Source organism: Cervus elaphus, chromosome 5, assembly GCF_910594005.1.
Source record: "Cervus elaphus chromosome 5, mCerEla1.1, whole genome shotgun sequence".
NCBI lineage: Eukaryota > Metazoa > Chordata > Mammalia > Artiodactyla > Cervidae > Cervus > Cervus elaphus.
This window is the reverse complement of record NC_057819.1, coordinates 116,550,292-116,558,307: the sequence shown is the minus strand read 5'-3', so window position 1 is coordinate 116,558,307 and position 8,016 is coordinate 116,550,292. Positions and strand designations below refer to the sequence as shown.

Genomic DNA, 8,016 nt, shown 5'->3' with positions numbered 1-8,016 from the left:
CAGAGAGGGCAGAGCTGGAGGCCAAGAGCACCAGCTTGGGAGTTTAGAAATTTGGCTTCTGGCCTCAGCTCTTCCATGTACCACCTGGACACTTTGGACAAGTGACTTTCCTGAGCTGGGACTTTGTTTCCTTATCTTGAATATGAGAAGTTTGGACTAGTCTCTCCGGAGTCCCTGCTTAGATTCCATGGTGACTAGAGCTGAGTTTAGGAGCACAGGAAAGAAGCTCCATCCCCATGGGGCTTGGAGAAATGGGCTCTAGGCAGGCCACAGAGAAGAATCAACAGGGACCTCATGGAGGATCCGCAGGAGGGGCAATTCAGAGGAAGGGGGTAGTTCCTGCCCTGGGAACCACTAAATACACCTAATCCACTAGACAGGGAGGCAGATAATGGCAGACACTCTCCCAGCAGGCTGAATTCTTGGTGGCAGTCCTGTGTTAGAAGAGAAGAGGGTCACTGAGACAGAAAGCCTGCGGTCAGTCATGGACATGCAGCAAACACACATGCCCTCCTCCCCCAGCCCTTGCTGAGGAATGCAGACAGACCTCTCAGGACTTTGTCCCCGTCAATCACCTGCCCACATCACATCACCTGCTTCCTTGTGGCCCCTGCCACAAGGAAGAAATGTCTTCTTGGAGGCACAGAGGGGACAGTATCTGAGTCATTTAACTTTTCCTTACTCATCTCCACCTCCAGCTCCTTCCTGAGATGGAGAGAGAGAGTGAGATGAGACCTTCCTCCTGGTATAAAAAGAGAAACTGGAGAGTTTAAGTTGAGGACTGAAACTCAGGAATTGGATCTCATTTAGGATGCTCTCCAGGCTTCCCTGGTGGCTCAGATGGTAAAGAATCTGCCTGCAATGCAGGAGACTCGGATTTGATCTCTGGGTCAGGAAGATCCCTTAGAGAAGGGTATATCAACCCACTCCAGTATTCTTGCCTGGAGAATTCTATGGACAGAGGAGACTGGTGGGCTACAGTCCATGGCGTGGCAAAGAGTCAGCCACAACTGAGCAACTAACACACAGGTACACCAGGATGCTCTCCTAGTAAACCTCATTAGCCATTCATTTAGCATTGAGAGAACAGCCACTTTGTATTCAGGCCTGCATTAGAAAATGAAGAATACGAAGAAATCACATTTCCCCTAGGGGTATGATGTCAGAAAAAAATTCCTTCCCCCCAAATCAAAGGTGGAGTTGGAACCAATCCTAGGCTGACTTAAGAAAACAGGTATCAATCCACAATGGATGTCAGAGCTCTTGGTGTGGACTAGGGAGAAACAAGAGTCCAGGACACCTGAACCTCCTAGATCAAGTCTCCAGACTATAAAGCTGCAGGTAAACTAGCAGAGATATTGGGGATTTTAACAATGAAAAGAAGGAAGTGGCTGACTATGGTAATGGAACTCTAAGGTAGAGATTCAAAATTGATTCAAAACTGGGAAAGGAGTACGACAAGACTGTATATTGTCACCCTGCTTATTTAACTTATATGCAGAGTACATCATGCAAAATGCTGGGCTGGATGAATCACAAACTGGAATCAAGACTGTTGGGAGAAATATTAACAGCCTCAGATATACAGATGAAATCACTCTAATGGCAAGAAAGTGAAGAGGAACTAAAGAACCTCTTGATGAGGGAGAAAGAGGAGAGTGAAAAAAGCTAACTTAAAACTCAACATTCAAAAAACTAAGATCACGGTATCCAGTCCCATTGCTTCATGGCAAATAGAAGGGGAAAAAGTGGAAGCAGTGACAGATTTTGTTTTCTTGGGCTCCAAAATCACTGTGTCCACTTGGGCTCCGGGACACTGACTGCAGCCATGAAATTAAAAGATGCTTGCTCCTTGGAATGAAAGCTATGACAAACCTAGACAGCATATTAAAAAGCAGTGACATCACTTTGGTGACAAAGGTCCATATAGTCAAAGCTATGGTTTGTCCAGTAGTTATGTACCGATGTGGAAGCTGGACCATAAAGAAGGCTGAAACAAAATAAATAAATAAAAATAAAGAAGGCTGACACTGAAGAATTGATGCTTTCAAACTATGGTGCTAGAGAAGACTCTTGAGAGTCCCCTGGACTACGAGGAAATCAAACCAGTTAGTCCTAAAGGAAATCAACCCTGAATTCTCCTTGGAAGGACTGGTACTGAAGCTGAAGCTCCAATACTTTGGCCACCTGATGTAAAGAGTCAACTTATTGGAAAAGACCCTGACGCTGGGGAAGATTGAAGGCAAAAGAAGAAGGGGGCGGCAGAGGATGAGATGGTTGAATGGGATCACCAATTCAATGAATATGAATCTAAGCAAACTCTGGGAGATGGTTTGACATGCTGCAGTCCAGGGGTTGCAAAGATTTAGACATGACTTAGCAACTGAACAAGAACAGCAAGAAGAACAGGTAAGAACTCATATTCTCTCTCTCTCCCACCCCTTTCTACCTCTTGCAACTGTCTATTGAGTAGCAATACACCCTAAAACTGACTGGCTTAAAACAAGAGCAATCTTTTATTTGCCCACAACTCTGCAATTTGGGCAGGATTTGGTGTGGACAGCTCATCTCGGCTCCACACGATATTGACTGAAGCCTGGGCTGCTGTGGCTGGAAGACATGGGGGTGGGCTGGACCTCCCTCTTTCTTTTCATTACTTCTCATCCTTCAGAGGGTGTCTCTCTCCCTCTCTTTCTATGTAACCTCTCTCTCTTCTGCAGGGTATTTGGACTTCTTGACATGGTGACCAGCTTCCAAGAAAGCAAAAGAGGAAGCTGCGCCAAGCCTTTTAAGACTTAGACCTGAACTGTCAAGGCATCAATTTTGCTACATCCTGTTGGTCAAAGAAAGTCACAAGGCCACCCAGATTCAAGGAGAAAGAAACACAAATGAAAGTACAGGAAAGGCATTTCTGGTGGCCATTTTGCAGACTATCTGCCACATTCCCTTAACTGTCCCCTCTTTGGTTCCCCCTTGACTCACTGAAGGGCATTCTCCTCCTCCCTGACATGTCATCTTTAACCCCTCCCTCTTTCATATCCCATGTCTAATCAATGCCTACGTTCTGTTGTTTTTGCTTCCTCAGAGTCTCTTTAATCATTCCCATGGTTGCTACCATCCTCTCTTACCTGGAATGCCCAATAACTTCCTAAAAATTCTCCTGTTTTCACTCTTGCTTTGTTGCTGTGTTGCTTAGCACGCTGCAGCCAGAACAACCATTCTAAAAGCCATATCTATGGGGAGCAGGGCAAGTCTGGGACAGGAGAGCTAGGGAGACCTGTGCTTCATTATATACCCTTTGGGCATTTTCTCTAAAAGCAGGATTAAGACCAAGATGCCTACTCTTACCACTTTTATTCAATGTAGTATTGGAAATCCTAGCCACAGCAATCAGATAAGAAAAAGAAATAAAATGAATCCAAACTGAAAAGGAAGATGTAAAATTCACTGTTTGTAGATGACATGACACTATACAGAGAACATCCTAAAGATGTCACCAAAAAAATTACTCATCAATGAATTGAGTAAAGCAGCAGTTACAAAATTAATATACAGAAATCTGTTGCGTTTCTATACATTATGTGGCCTTTTTACCATGTGTGTACCTACCCTAAAACTAAACACTAAAATACCTTCTAAAAAATGATTCACAATCAAAATCAAATTTAATAATAGATAAAATAAACCAAGCCCTCATTCACCATTCTAATGAAAGACCCTCAGTGATGGCTCAGGGCTCCCACATAAAATTTGGACTTCTTAATGGAGCTTAGAAAGCCCTTCATGATCTGCCCCACCTGGCTTGCTGCCTCATCACCCACTTTGCACTCTATGCTCCAGCCAAGCAAAACTAGTACTTTGAACTTCCTGTAGTTCCTTGAAAGCACCATTTTTTCTCTTGCTTTATAGCTTTTACACAAGTGACTGCTCACAACACTCTAATTATCCTTCAGGCCTCAGCTTAGATGTTTCCTCCATCACGGAAGAACAAGGAAGTCTTCCACGGTCCCTAAAGTTGGGGTTGGATCCCTATTTTATGAATATACATGACAAGCACAGTGAAAAGCACTGTACTCACCATGCTGTACTGTATTGTAATGATCTGGTGCTTCACTTTGTCCTTCCTACTAAGGCACATGCTTCTAACAGGGCAGGAACCAAGTGTGCCTTGCTCACTGTTGTTTCCTGATCACCTATGCCAAGGTACTTATAATACTACACATTGGTGGAAGTGGAAAAGGAAGGGAGGAAGAAAGAAAAGGAGGAAAGTGGAAGAGAAGAAAGACAAGTGGGTTTAAAAGCTGGAGTGGCTCAGAATGCCGTCAGGAGCCCCCTATAAGGATGGATCTCATTACATTATGTATGAGATCCATTATGTACATTAATGTATCTCATAGACATTATATACAAAAGATGGCATATTATATGATCCCATTTCTAGACATTCTGGAATAGGCAAAACTAACCTATAGTGATAGCAGTCAGAATAGTGGCTATCTCTAGACCAGGACTCACTGGAACAAGGCAGGAGGAAAATGTCCTATATCTTGATTTAAGTTGTGTTTACATGAGTGTAGACACATGTAAAAATTCATTAATCTCCACTTAAAATTAAAATGCAATTTATGCATTTTACTCTGTTATATCTCAGTAAGAAAGGAAGGAAGGATGGAAGGAAGGAAGGAATTATCTGGCCAGAAATTCAGGTAAACTGCCTAGCTGATAACAGTGATGAATCAGTTATAATCTAGGACTAAGATATAGAACTGGGATCTGGGCAGAAAAGGTGTGGTGGGGTGGGCAGTGTATACATGTGTGCATGTAAGTGAGAAAGGGAGCTGGTTTATACTAAAAGGAGAAAAGTAATGCAAAAACTTGTCTTCACACATCAACCTGTCTCCTCCCAGAGCCTTCCTGCTATTCTGTAACTACAGCATAGAACCTGGGCTCCTTGACTTGGCTTTGAAATATTTTACTATCTGTCCACTCTTTTTTTTTTTTTTTTTTAATCTGTCCACTCTTTACAGGGCTTCCCTTGTGGCTCAGATGGTAAAGCATCTGCCTACACTGCGGGAGACCTGGGTTCGATCACTGGGTCGGGATGATCCTCTGGAGAAGGCAATGGCGACCCACTCCAGTACTCTTGCCTGGAAAATCTCATGGATGGAAGAGCCTGGTAGGCTACAGCCCATGGGGTCACAAAGAGTCGGACACGACTGAGCGACCTCACTTCACTTTACCTCCACTCCTTGCCCTTCCATGCTTATCTCCTTTGCTTTGTGTTCCTTCTCCCGGAATCCACCGTACTGTGCTGCTTCCACAAACTCCTTACCTTCCTAGGTCTGTCAGTCTACTGAGAGGTCAGTGATCATTGCTGTTTGCTTAAGAGACTTCTACTCACCATCATAGAATTCACTCCTCCTCCATCTTTCATTTCATGGCTATTTGTTCATAGCCAGATAGCATGTAACTTTACTTTTTATAGATACAGCTGTTTTTGTATGTTTCTGTTCCTGTCTAGGATGTAAGCTTTCTAGAAGGCAGGGACAATGCTAGTAAGCTCAAACCTACAACTCAAGCCCCCAACTCTTGTCTGAGCATCAGAATCACATTTCCAATTGCCTACTGGATATCTCTTCCTTTAAAGTAAATGGTATTCAGGGACTTACCTGGTTGTCCAGTGGCTAGGACTCAAAACTCCCAATGTAGGGGGCCCGGGTTCAATCCCTAGTCAGAGAACTACATCCCACGTGCTGCAACTGAGGCTCCTGAGTGCCACAAATAAGACCTGGCACAGCCAAATAAATAGATAAATAAATAAATATTTTTTTAAAAGTAAATCTGTTCAAAACTGAGTTCATTATCTCCATGTGGCAGAGATAATCATGCTCACCGGGTATCCCATATTCTCCCCTACACTTTCCAACTCTTTATAGTTAGGACAGGCCACAAGACTGGTTCTGGCAAATTAAATGTGAGGACTGGAGTAGTAAAAAAAAACCCATACAGTGCTCGCTTCGGCAGCACATATACTAAAATTGGAATGATACAGAGAAGATTAGCATGGCCCCTGCGCAAGGATGACACGCAAATTCGTGAAGCGTTCCATATTTTTAAGAGACACGTGCACCCCAATGTTCATCGCAGCACTGTTTATAATAGCCAGGACATGGAAGCAACCTAGATGCCCATCAGCAGATGAATGGATAAGGAAGCTGTGGTACATATACACCATGGAATATTACTCAGCCATTAAAAAGAATTCATTTGAACCAGTCCTAATGAGATGGATGAAGCTGGAGCCCATTATACAGAGTGAAGTAAGCCAGAAAGATAAAGAACATTACAGCATACTAACACATATATATGGAATTTAGAAAGGTGATAACGATAACCCTATATGCAAAACAGAAAAAGAGACACAGAAATACAGAACAGACTTTTGAACTTTGTGGGAGAATGTGAGGGTGGGATATTTCAAAAGAACAGCATGTATACTATCTATGGTGAAACAGATCACCAGCCCAGGTGGGATGCATGAGACAAGTGCTTCGGCCTGGTGCACTGGGAAGACCCAGAGGAATCGGGTGGAGAGGGAGGTGGGAGGGGGGATAGGGATTGGGAATACATGTAAATCCATGGCTGATTCATATCAATGTATGACAAAACCCACTGGAGAAAAAAAAAAAAAAAAAAACCCATACATGATTTTCTAGTATCTCTCTCTTCTCTTGCCATGTAACTGAAGAGGTGTCTGAAGAAGCCATGAGTTCCAGATGGTGTAGCTACAAGATGGTGGAGCCCATGTTAGCTTCAGTCTCTGAATGATTGCATGGAGTAGAGACCCCTGCTGATCACGTGGATCTGTAATATGAGTGAGAAAACAAGAGACCTTTGTTTTGTTAAGTGAGTGAGATTTTCACGTTACTTGTTACTGCAGCATAATCTATTGATACCAGATCCTGACTAATAGACTCTCCACTCTCCCAATGTTATCTTTATTCTTTTCAAAGGTAAATGTCTTATCATCCCAGCTAGAAACCACCTTCAGTTCCTTGCTCCTTTCTTCTTCACCTTCCTCTTGATTTGACAGACAATGCTTAGTCTATGTCTCATCACCTTTCCCTTGGATTAGAAGTGTTGGTCTCTCAGTCTCCCCAACTCTTTGTGACCCCATGGGCTGCAGCTTACTAGGTTCCTCTGTCCATGGGATTTTCCAGGCAAGGATACTGGAGTGGGTTGCCATTTCTTTCTCCAGGGGAATCTTCCTGACCCAGGGATCCAACCTGGGTCTCCTGCACTACAGGCAGATTCTTTACCGACTGAGCTACAAGGGAGCCCCCCCTTGGATTAGAATCACCATCTTACTTGACCTCTCTGACTTCAGCATCCTCTCTCCAACCATCTTCCATATCTTTCAGAATTCTCTTTTTAAAACACAAATCTGATCACAACATGCACTGGCTTAAAACCTCCACCTCTTCTTCAGTTTCTATAGGACAAAAGCCAAAAAACCTGAGGCTGGTGCCAAGCCCCCTACCTGCCTGGTCAGTGTCCACTTGTCACCTAGTGGTCTAAGATCTAGCCACATGGGATGACCTGTGAGTCCTCAAACATACTGGGCTTTTTTTGCCTCTTTGTCTATGTACCTATAGCTCTTGCTCTCTGGAATGCCCTTCCTCCCATTGCCTGTCTGGCAAACTCTTACTCATTTTTCAAAACCCAAATCAAATGTTCCTATGAAGCTTTATTCATGTCTCCAGGCAGAATTATTTTCTTCCTCTTTTGTGTTGTCCAGGTAACTTGAACCTATCAGTATTTCACTAAAACTTCAATCATTCATTTACAAGATTGCCTCTCCCACTAGGTTGGAATTTCCTTACGAGCAGAAATGGTATCATTCATTTTCATGTCCCTAGAGGCAAAGCAAGTTGAAAGAAAGAGTGAAGGAATGGATGGGTGGATTGAGGAAAGAATTCTCTTATTTAACATATATGTTATTTGTACCCCCGAATT

General features: G+C 43.3%; 1 non-coding gene across 1 annotated transcript; it reads left to right on the top strand.

Moving 5' to 3' along the window:
• The first annotated feature begins 6,008 nt into the window (after positions 1–6,008).
• On the top strand, positions 6,009–6,115 carry LOC122695740. Its single transcript, XR_006341497.1, has one exon. It is a non-coding gene; the product is annotated as a U6 spliceosomal RNA (small nuclear RNA).
• The last annotated feature ends 1,901 nt before the right edge of the window (positions 6,116–8,016 follow it).